Consider the following 12,404-nt stretch of genomic DNA (forward strand, 5'->3'; position numbering starts at 1 on the left):
TTGGGAGTTACCATTTACTAGATACTGAACTGGCAATATACATACCCTGGCTACAAGAGAAGGTCAGAGTCTCGGAATCCTGTGGTGAGTAACTCATCTCCTGACACCCCAATGCCTTTGTACCATCTACAAATCACAAGTGAGGAGTTTGATGGAGAAATCTCCACTCACCTGGATGGGTGAAACTCTAACAACACAAAGAAGCTCGGGAACATCCAGGTGAAAGCAGTCCGCTTGGTGTACACCTCTTCCACAAACATTCCCTCCTTCCACCACCGACGCACAGTGGCAGCAGTGTGAACCGTCTACAAGATGGACTGCAGCAATGCACCAAGGCTCCTTCGACCACACCTTCTACCACCTAGAAGGCTTAGAGAAGCAGAGGTTTAGAGTCATAAAGTCATAGAGTTGTACAGCACAGAAAAAGGCCCTTCGGCCCATAGTGCCTGTGCCCATCCCTCAAGCAGCTAATTATTATAATCCCATTTTCCAAATGCACCGGAACACCGCAACCTGCAAATTCCCCTGCACGCCACACACTCTTCGAATTTGGAATGATATCGCCGTTCCTTCACTGCAGCTGGGTCAGAAACCTGGAAATCCCTTTATAACAGCACTGCGTGTCTACCTACATCATAAGCAGTGGTGCAAGAAGGCACCTTCTCAAGGGCAATTAGGGATGAGAAATAGTGTTTGTCCTTGTCCAGCGACGCCCAGATCCGATAAACAGATTTACTAGATAATAACAGAATATCTCAAAAGGCCACTTGGCACATTCCTGCCGCTAGGCAGAAGGACATAGGGACTACGAGAGGGGGAGTTAGATAGAAAGATGAAGGGATTGGGATGGAGAGAGCCAGTCCATTTTCCAGGAAAATGTGTACAGTATTCTTGAAGATAAGCACAAGTCCCGTGCCTCCGTAAACAATGCATCATAAATGTTTGTTTAAAAGAAAATTTTAATGGGCTGCTCACAGACGATAGAGATACGAAGAGCGATAGAATGTGGCAGGAAGCGCGGCGAGACTGTGGAAGTGGAGAGAAAGGGAGACAGGACGCAAGGAGGCCCTGGGGTAACATTTTGGGGCTGGTGGCACTGAGATGCACTCAAAAACATAGATAATCACACGTACAGGCATACAAGCACACAGGCACACAAACACACTTGAGGACATACGCATGCACTTATTCACACACATACTAACCGACAGACTTATCCACAGACAAGCTTTATACTCAGGATACTCTTAGCCAAAATGTGAGGACGATCCATAGTGACATCAGTAAAAGTCTAGACAGGAATTCAGTAAAATTCCGCATTTTCTGTCCAGTCCTGTATTGGGACTTGAGTGTGACTGTTTTTAGGGCGAGTGTGGGATCAGAATTTGATTTTTTTTTACTCCAGTGATATTCACGACAAGGGCAAACTATCATTGACTTACCTGCAATCTTGATCGCCCGCCGCGTTTTGCGGCGTGACAGCCGGCACTGCCACACCTTCAATCCTTCATCCTTCACAGCAGGCGTGACACTAGTGGGGTGGGGTGAGGGGAGATTGGATTTTAAGCATGGGTGGAATGGCGGGTCAAATACATGCAATTGCTGTAGGGATGTTGGCAAGGAATTAACTTAGAAATGTTTTTGTACTTTGGTGCGTGGAAGGTCTGATATAAAAGGTAAGTGTTTTTTTGGGTGGAAGGACAAATAGTTATCTCAATCGCAACTGGGTCAGTGGGAACGTGGCATAAGAAACTTACTTCTTGAATGTTCGGTGTAATTGAGCACAAATCTAGTTTAGGCAGCAGGGCTGGCTAAATAATGCAAACGTCTGTGCACAGGCAGCTGAGGCCATTGCCAGGGACGAATGGCCCCTCCCCTCTATGATTAGATTAGATTAGATTAGTGATACAGCACTGAAACAGGCCCTTCAGCCCACCGAGTCTGTGCCGACCACCAGCCATCCATTTATACTAATCCTACACTAATCCCATATTCCTCCCAAACATCCCCACCTGTCCCTATATTTCCCTACCACCTACCTATACTAGTGACAATTTATAATGGCCAATTTACCTATCAACCTGCAAGTCTTTTGGCTTGTGGGAGGAAACCGGAGCACCCGGAGAAAACCCACGCAGACACAGGGAGAACTTGCAAACTCCACACAGGCAGTACCCAGAATCGAACCCAGGTCCCTAGAGCTGTGAGGCTGCAGTGCTAACCACTGCACCACTGTGCCGCCCTATGACGATTGTCATGATTTTATTCTTGGAGATACAGCATGCAAACAGGCCCTTTGGCCCAGCGAGTCTGTGCTGATCAACAACCACCCATTTATACTAATCTGACAGTGATCCCATATTCCCTACCACATCCCCACCTTTCCTCAATTCTTCTACGAACTACCTACACTAGAGGTAATTTGCAATGGTTAATTTACCTGCTAATCTGCAAGTCCTTTGGCTGTGGGAGGAAACTGGAGCACCCAGTAGAAAGCCACATGGTCACAGGGAGAACTTGCAAACTTCGGACAGGCAGTACCCATAACTGAAGCCGGGTCGCTGGAGCTGTAAGGCTGCGGTGCTAACCACTGCACCACCTACGATACTGTGATGCAGATCACCCTGGCTTCTTAAATGAGCCTTCATTCTTGAGAGCACAGCTGTTGTTTTATCGGCGGGCAACGCATGCGTGACACTATTTTTTCAGCTCACTGCCGAGATCTGAGGCGGGCTGTTCGAATCCAGCCCAGAGTCTGTCGAAATTATATGTTGAGTTTCACAAGACATTTTTAATGGGATGACAAATGACAATTCTAACACATGAAAAGGGTTTATTGGTTTTGAGCAAATACATTATTATGGATGATGAATATGTTAAGAGACAGAAATCTGAGTAGGCATACACGTATTATTTCCAGCTTGGTGCGCTGGTTTGCTACAACTATCAGTGCTGCAGCCTCTGCTATTTGAAATCTATATCAATGACTTAGCTGAAGGGACCACGTATAATGTATCCAGTTTTGCCAACAATGGAAAGTTAGGTGAGACTTTGAGGAGGTCAGAAAAAAGGCTGCAAAGTGATGTGGAAAGGTTAAGTGAATGGGTAACAAAGTGTCAGATGGGATAGAAGGTCAACAATTGTGAGGTGCTTCACTGTGACAGGAAGGATAGAAAACACGTTTTGCTTTAAATAGAGAGCATCCATTGAACGTTGCTATTCAGAGAAATCTGGGTGTCCTTGTGCATAGATCAGTCAGGGTTAGGGATACAGATGTAACACAGCTGGATGGATTTAGGATACAGATCAGCCATGTCCTCAAATGGCGGAGGCGACTCGAAGAGCTGATTGGCCTCCTTCTGTTCCTATGTTCAATAATGAGATGGAGGAATTAAATGTGAGTGGTGGATGCACTAAAATTGCCACACTGATCACAGTTATAGGGGAAATGAGCGTCACTCCGCTGCTGAACAACAGCAGTTTGCATTGATGTAGTCCTCTTAATGCAGTACAATTTTCCAAGGCAATTAATGGAACCGTAAATCAGACGGGAATTTGACACCGACCCACATAATAATATGTCATGGCAGTTGACAAAAAGCTTGGTCAAATAGGGAGGTTTTAAGAAGCCTCATAAAGCAAGAGAGAGAGACAGAGAGTGAGACTAAGAGGTGTAAGCAGGAATTCATGATCTAAAGGATCAGTTAGCAAATGGCATGGCCACCAACAGTAAAGAAAGTGAAAGTCATGGATGGGTTTCACACTTAGAAAGCTTCACTGGGTTACCCATTTTCTGATGATGCCGACAACCCCTAACACACAAGAAAACATTGAAGATCGTATAATCACTATTCGGACAATTTTATCTTCGGCGCAGCAGCGCAAACGGTCAACGAACGTGAAGAGACATTTCAGCAATTGCAAATACTTTGCACAGTTACGGTATGTGTTTGACCATGAAACGAAAATTTGCATTGAAAAAAAGCCCTTTAACAGTGCGAACTAAACAACTCCCAAATTTTCCTCGCGGGAAATTCAGTCAGACAAAATTTTACATTGAACCACAAAAAGGCGATAAGACAAAATGACTAAATGCATGGTGCAAAAGGTATGTTTGTTAAAGAGGAAGGAGAGGTGGGGTAACAGCAAGGTTTAGAGAGGAAATTCCAGAGCTAAGAACCCGAGAAGCTGAAGGCACGGCTGCATACGCCAGAGAGGCGTTGGTGTAATGTCATTATCAACGGGCTAATAACTGAAAGGCCCAGCACGTTTTTTTCTCTGGGGTCATGGGTTCGAATCCCACCACAGCAGAAGGTGGAATTTGAATTTAATTAATAAAAAAAAAATCTGGTATTGGAACACAAACAAAGAAGCTGGCTTAATGATGACTTTGAAACTATTGTTGTAAAAAAAAACACCTGGTGTGCAAATGTACTTTAGGGAAAGAAATCTGCTGTACTTACCTGGTCTGCCCTCCATGTGACTCCAGACCCAGAGAAATGTGTTTGACCATCAAAGTTTTCTCTGAATTGTCCAAGCAAGCTATTCATTTGTATCTAACCACTACAACATCAATATAAAAAAGAATCAAGCAAGACGGACCAACTGGCATCGGCGTCGGCACTGGAAACCTCAATGGCAAGCCCAGTCCTTTCGGCCCTGAAAAGTCCTCCCTTTTACCATCTGTGGACTTGTGCCAAAGTTGGGAGAGCTGTCCCACAGACTAGTCAACTAACAGCCTGCAATAGTCATACTCAGTGAATCATTCCTTACAGATAATGTCCCAAACACTGCCATCAACATTCCCAGGTATGTCCTGCCCACCGGCAGAACAGAGCCAGTAGATCAGTCAAGGTTGGAGATACGGATCCAGGACAGCTAGATGGAGTTAGGATACCGATCAGTCATGACCTCATCAAATGATGCAGGTGACTCGAAGTGCTGATTGGCCTCCTTCTGTTCCTATGTTCAATAATGAGCTGGAGGAATTAAATGTCAGTGGTGGATGCACTAAAATTGCCACACTTCTTACTGGCGGCCATACAGCTGTATACAGGGGCACGATGTTGCACTGGGAGTCCTCAACATCGACTCTGGACCCAATGAAGTATCATTTCATTAGGTCAAACAAGGGCAAAGAAACCTCCTGCTGTTTACAACCTACCGCCCTCCCTCAGCTGAAGAGTCAGTACTCTGCCATGTTGTGCTTCACTTAGAGGAAGCACTGAGGGCGGCGCGGGCACAGAATGTACTCTATGTGATGGGCTTCATTGCCTTTCACCAAGAGTGGCTCGGTAGCAACACAACATAGCTGCTGGATTAGGTATGCAGCAGGTAGTGAGGGTACCAACAAGAGGGAAAATCATACTTGACCTCGTCCTCACCAATCTGCCTCTATACATTACAGTATAGGTAGGAGTGACAGCCGCGCATTCCTTGTGGAGTCGAATGCCCGCCTTCACATTGAGGATACCTTCCATCGTGTTGTGTTTCACTGCCACCGGCCTAGTAGGGATAGATTTAGAACAGATCTAGCAACTCAAAACTGGACAGCCATGAGGCACTGTGGGTCATCATCAGTGCATAATTGTACTCAACTGCAATATGTAACCTCGTGGCCCGACATATTCCCTACTCTACCGTTAACATGAAGCTAAGAGACCAACCCTGCTTCAATGAACAGTGCAGGACGGCCTTCCAGGAGCAGCACTAGGCATGCCTCAAAATCAGGTATCAAACTGGTGAAGCTACAATGCAGGACTACTTGCATACCAAACCGTACACGCAGCATGCGATAGACAGAGCTAAGAGATGTCATAAGCAGCAGATCCGATCCAACCTCTGCAGTTCTGCCACATCCAGCCGTGAATGGTGGTGGAAATTAAGCAACTAACTGGAGCCGGTGTCTCCACGAATATCCCCATCCTCAATGATGGGCGTGCGCTGCACATTTAGGTTGAACGACATGGCTGAAGTATTGGCAACAGTCTTCAGTAAGAAGTCCCGAGTTGATGACCCATCTTGACCTCCTCCTGATGTCCCCAGCAGCACAGATGTCAGACATCAGCCAATTCAATTCAGCCTGCGTGGTATCAAGAAAAGACTGAATTCACTGGATACTGCAAAGGCAATTGACTGTGACAATATTCTGGCAATTGTCCCGAAGACCTGTGATCCCAGAGCATGCTGCGCCCTTAGCCAAGCTGCTCCAGCAAAGCTGAAACACTGGCATCTACAGGGCACTGTGGCTAATTTCCCAGGTATGTCCTGTACACAAAAAACAGGACAAGTCAAGCTCGGCCAATTACTGCCCCATCAGTCTACTCTCAAGCACCAGTAAAGTGATGGAAGGTGTCATGGCCAAGGGACACTTGCTCAGCAATAACCTGATCATTGACTCGAAGTTTGATTTCTTCCAGGGCCACTCAGCTCCTCATCTCATTACAGTTTTCGTTCAAACATGGTCAAAATAACACAACTCAAGCGCTGTGGTGAGAGTGACTGCCCTTGAGGTCAAGGCTGCATTGACCGAGTATGGCACCATTTGTCCCAGCAAAGCTGAAGTCAATGGGAGCCAGGGGGAAACTTATTGGGACGCGTTTTGTGATGATGGTTGAGGGATTATTCCTGGGCCAAGGCATCTGGAGGTCTCACACACTGCTCTTATTCCGATTGTTGTTATACAATCGTATGTGCCCACTGAGGAGGGCAGACATTACAGCGCTCTCTCAGTAGTGACCCTCCGGCGGTGCAGCACTCCCTCAGTACTACCCCTCCGACAGTACAGCACTCCCTCAATACTATTTTCTGACTTTGAAAAAGTCCCTCAATACTGCTCTTCCTGCAGATAAGTGCTCCCACAGAATTGACCCTACGACAATACAGCACTCTCTCAATTCTACCCCTCTGAAAGTCCAGCCCTCCCTCAGCACTGACCCTCCAATAGTGCAGCACTCCCTCGCTGCATACATTCCAACAGTGCAGCTCGCCCGCACCACTGAGACTGCAACATTGCATCACTGCCTCAGTACGGACCCTGCGACTCCCTTAATACTGACTATCCAACCGCGCAGCACTGCCTCGGTATTGACTATCCGAAGTGCATTACCCCCTCATTATTGCCCCTCCCAAAGAGCAGCATTCCCTTCATCATGTCATTCTGACAGGCCGTGGGGATTGAAGGTTTATATTGCATGTCTGAGGTTACTTAGGTATGGTTTTGAACCCATGACCTTCGGACACAGAGATAAGAGAGAGAGAGAGACCACGATCAACTGGACCACGGCAGGCAGCTGCAAGCAGGAATTGACTCCCATTTCTATGGTGCCTTCACAGCTGAAGGACATCCGATGGGCTTCCCATTCAATAAAGCTCTTCTTGCATGCAGTCGCTGTTGAAATGTGGGGATTAACGGCAGTCAATGTGTACACAGCATGATCTATCAAAAAGCATCGTGAAAAATGAATATACAAACAGCTTCAGAAAGAAATGGGGGGGAGGGAAATTGGTAAGGTTTAATAAGTCAGTGTTCCCTCACCTGCTGCACATGTTTCATCTCAAAACTGGATTTCAATCCAGCCTGGTAAGGAATCACGGGAACATTTGCGGGTCAGCTGCGTAGTTGCTGCTTGCTACAGAAATGTATTTGATACGAGCAGAGGCTGAGGATGCCGTGGTGCTGGACACGGTGAGATGACGATGCTGCCTATTGGTCATTGCCAGCAACTACAATGTTTAGATGGGAAATTCACATTGTCATTGCTCACATTAATATTTGTGATTATTGCAGAAGCATTGATCTTACAACACAAGCATAGGTCTTCTGTTTGTCGTGCTTACGTTGGCTCTTTGGAAGAGCTGCGCAATATAGTCCTGCGTGCCCCAGATTTCTCCCCATAAACCAGAAAATTAGTCCTCTTCAAAACATCAACAGTTCCCTTTTGAACGTTTATGTTGAGACTGCTTGAAACACCCGCTCGCCAGTGTGTTCCAGATCAAAACAAACCTCTGTGTGGAAATAATTGTCCTCATCTGCCTTCTAGTTATTTTTCTACTTTTTTTCTGCATCAGTGCCCTCTGGTTCCTGACATTTCTGCCATAAGGAACAGTTCCTCTTTCTTTACTCTATCAAAATCCCTTATAATTTGAACACCTCTATCGAATTTCCGCTTAACCATTCCTGCTAAAAGGAGTAAAATCCCGAATTCTACAGTCTCTCCACAATACCTGTATTCCCTCATCCCTGGTATCATTCTGGTAAATCTCCTCTCGAAACACCTCCAAGAACTTGCCATTATTCCGAAAGTGTGGTGCCCAGAAATGAATGCAATACTCTCGCTGGTCCCCTGGATTCAACGTAATGACAGAGTAGGGGATATGTCAGAACATGCAGTTATAGATAACGATGAAATACAAATTGCTGCAGTTAGCCCACAAAGCCTCAGGGACACCGGGCTTCGAAGTCTTAAATCTGTTCTGAGCCCAGACAACGCTGCAGAGTGGTAGTGGCATAGAGCACGAGGCTGGTACTTTCAATGCGAAGACTCAACTCCACAAGGGTGGTGCAGTAATTATTCCTACCTATAATGCCATGGACAGATACAGCTGTAATAGGTAGACTGATAATGGCGAGGCTTTTGCCCTCTTGTTGGTTCTGTTATCACTTGCCTCACACCCAGTCTGCAGATATGCCCTTCAGGACTCGCCCAGACTAATTTGTAGTGGTGCTACCGAGCCACGCTTGGTGTTGGGCATTGAATTCCCCCAGCTGCAGTACATTTTGTGCCTTTATTTCCTTCAGTAAGTCTTCCCAAGTGGTGGTCAACATGGCGGAGTACTGACTCATCAGTTGAGGAAAGGTTTAGCTCGTGGTAACTAGCCAAAGGTTTCCTTGTCCACGTTTGACCTGATGCCATTAGATTTCATGTGATCCAGAGTCAATGTTGATGACTTACAGGGCAACTCCCTTTTTTATTTACTCCCTTTAATTTAACTTACTCCCTTAAATTACTCATACATTGGAGATTATTTACAATAGTTACCTTGATTCCCTGAAAAAACTACTTAAGATATAAAAAAGAAACTGTAGACCTTACCCTAGCCCCAATAAGCTTTATTACAACTGGTAAACTTTACTAATCCAAGTAAAACCTTACAATTACTGATATATTACCTGAGATTTGAATGATAAATGAGGAAAATAACAAAATTAGCAAGATACTGACCAACCAATCAATTAACTGCTTCCCTGCGATACCAGTTTTTATTTTTTCTCCGAATATGGTGCACTCACAGACAAAGCCAACCCACAACTAGCTATTTAGAAGCTCTCGGACCGCTCTCCTCTCGCGCTGTTTTGAAGTCCTGCTGCCAAGTAGGGCGAACTCCGCATGCTTAAGAACTGGTGTCTAGTATCACACAACGTCCTCACCATGGATTATAAAATCTTTGCCTGGGCTATGTTTACCCGCCTGGGCTCAGAGCTGGCCCACATTATCAACCCTGACCAGTCCTACATCGTCCTGGTGTGGTCCATGTGGACAACATCCACCTGGTTCGTGCCTGATCCATATTTTCCAGGGGACTGGTCTATCAGTCACATTTCTCTCCCTCGATCAGGAGAAGGTGTTCGACACGATGGATCCTGACTATCTTTTCGGGACTCTGCACACGTTCAAACTCAGGAAGCATTTTGTAGCCCGGTCCGACTTTTACACACCACCACAGACTGCCTGCTTAAAGTTAACGGGTCCTTGACGGCGCCCCTTCCCTTTGGGGGAGGTGTGCATCAGGGATACTGAATGTCCAGCCAATTATGTACCATACGTATAGAGCCATTCTTGTCCCTGCTTCGCAGCAGGTTGACGGGCCTGGCTCTGGGCGGCTGGACAGGTGGAACATCCTCTCGGTTTACACCGATGAAGTGCTCCTCACAATCACAGATCCCGTTGACTTGTGGAGAATGCACGATTGCCCGCAGACCTTTTCAGCCATGTCCTTCATGCATATCAATTGGGAGAAATGTTCCATTCTCCTGGTGGGTCAGTCGCGAGAAGGCAACATGCCAGAGGACCTAACAACTTTTGCATGGAGAACCGCGCACCTCCTCTATCTAAGAGTCCACATTAGCCCCGCGGAGGAAGCCTGGCCGGCATCCTGGCAGGAGTTGAAAGCTAAAGTCACTACTCCTCTGGGACGCTGGACAGGACTGCTCTGAGTGCTTTGTGACAGGGTCCGAGCACTGGTCATAAACTGGTGGCATTGGTGCTGCAGTACCAATTGGTTACTTTGGCCACGCCAGCTGCATTCACCACCGAGATCCAGACAAAGCTTGTGGATTTCATCTCGGGCAAGAGGAAACAGTGGGTCTCTGCCGTGGTCCTCAGTCTTCCAATCGAGAAGGGTGTCCAGTCACTGGTGTGTGTACACATCCAGGCTGTGATTCTTTGACTGTGGACACTGCAGAGAAACCTGCATGTCAAGCATCCTCCCAGATGTTGAGCACTGGCATTTTTCTCCCACCAGGGGCGCTGCCTTCAAGATGACACACAGCTTCCTGTGGAGAACGTTACGCGCACCTCTCTGAGGCAGTTGCCTGTCTTTAGCTGGCATCTGCTCAGAGTCTGGAACATGGTCGCCTAAATTCAGCGCTCACCCTCGCCGGGGGAGGTGCATCCCTTTGTTGTCCAGGTGGCTGGCTCTCGGAATGGACCAACGGGTGGAGGAGCAGCTGAAGCCCCTGGAAGCCCCTCACTGTGGGTGCACAGAGGCCTCGTGAGTGCAGAGCACTTCAATCGAAAATGAGCCCCGCTTGGCCAGAACTGCTCATCGGACCCAGGCCCTGAAACAAACTTTGCAAATGCCCTCAATGCCCTTCCACACTTCACGGTGGAGTTTCCTTTACGTGCTACTCCTGCACTCTCTCCACTTCCTCACCCTCGCCTGCCGCCCAGACACGCCGTGGCAGTCCATTTTCTTGACATCTGCAGGTGAGGTGAAACCCCTGTGGAGGTTTCTCTACGCTGGGGTCGTCCCTATTTGGATGACGGACCTAGGGTGGACGGTGCTGCACAGGACAGTCCCGTGCAACAGGCTTAAGCAGGTTCACAGACCCCCAGGCTGCCTGTAATGTCTGTGGCATGGACGAGCCCATGATCCATGTACATATGGAGTGTGCGAGTTTACAGGCCCTCATTGAGTAATTGAAGGCGCTACCCATCAAGTTTTGGTTGAAATTCAGCCCCATACTCCGGATCTATGAGCACCCAGTGCCGAGGAGGTTGGGCCCCGAGGATGATCTCCTCGTTGGTCTGTTCCTGGGCCTGGCCAATGTGGAAATTCACAGGTCCATGCTGCTGGCCATCGGAGGAGTCCATTCGCCCTGATTGTCTGCCCACGTCCCACGGTGACATTCACGCCCTTGTGTCTCTGGAGAAGGAGCATACAATGTCTGCAGGTTCACTTGAAGTCTTGCATGACCGAAGCCGCAACGCAGGAGCTGGATGCATCATCCATTCCTAACATTTTATTTTAATTTGAGTTTTTACTTTATTCATTCGATTTTATAAAGTTATTTATTTAAAATATGTGTAAAAGGGATTCTGAGAATAAAGGGCTCCTCAAAGAAAATGAAAGGGCCCTGGAGTTTAAAAGTCACCTTAACATTGAAACAAAGGGGAAAAGGGGGAACCAAAGTTTGGCTACTGCCTAACTGGGACACCTGTGTGCTGAGTGCATCAACGGGCAGCAGCTGACATTGCTGCAGTCAGTTGCAAGAGTTGCTGTTGGACAGGAAGAGCCGAGGAGAGAGAAGACTTTGAACAAACTTTGCTACAGTGGAGGAAAAGACTTTAAAAACGTAAAGCTTTTTTCCAGGTGGGTGTCAAGCACCAGACTTTTATTTAATTTGGACTGTTGTGGGAGGTGGCTGAGGCCAGAGGAATAAGTGGTGGGGGCTGGACAATTCTGTAGGGATCTGCACTGTTACATTAACCATACAAGGAATCTCCCTCCCTATGCAATTCCTGAGCCTGCGCCATTAGAAGCTGCCTGTCTGAGAAGAGAACAGAAGACAGCTACGGCCTGGGCAGCTTTTGGCTGACCCAGATGAAGACTCCTCCTCCCAACTGGAAGTCCAGAACAACTTGTGAAAATCTGTTCGATTGAACTGTTCCCTATCACACCACCTCGGTGAAGCAATTCATCACTCGCAGCCTCCATTTTCCTCTTCAGTATAACCTCTACCTCTCCCCTAACTTATTATATATAAATTTACTTATTTTCTTGCTTTATTTGGTATCTACAGGCCTGTAATTGGGGTGTGATTCAGCTCTTGATTCATGGCGAGCCCATCTGTGCCGGTGGCGGGGCCCTCTAACGCCTATGCGGCCACCCATGTGGCCCTC

The sequence above is a fragment of the Heterodontus francisci genome, chromosome 28 (genome assembly GCF_036365525.1).
Source record: "Heterodontus francisci isolate sHetFra1 chromosome 28, sHetFra1.hap1, whole genome shotgun sequence".
Taxonomy (NCBI): domain Eukaryota; kingdom Metazoa; phylum Chordata; class Chondrichthyes; order Heterodontiformes; family Heterodontidae; genus Heterodontus; species Heterodontus francisci.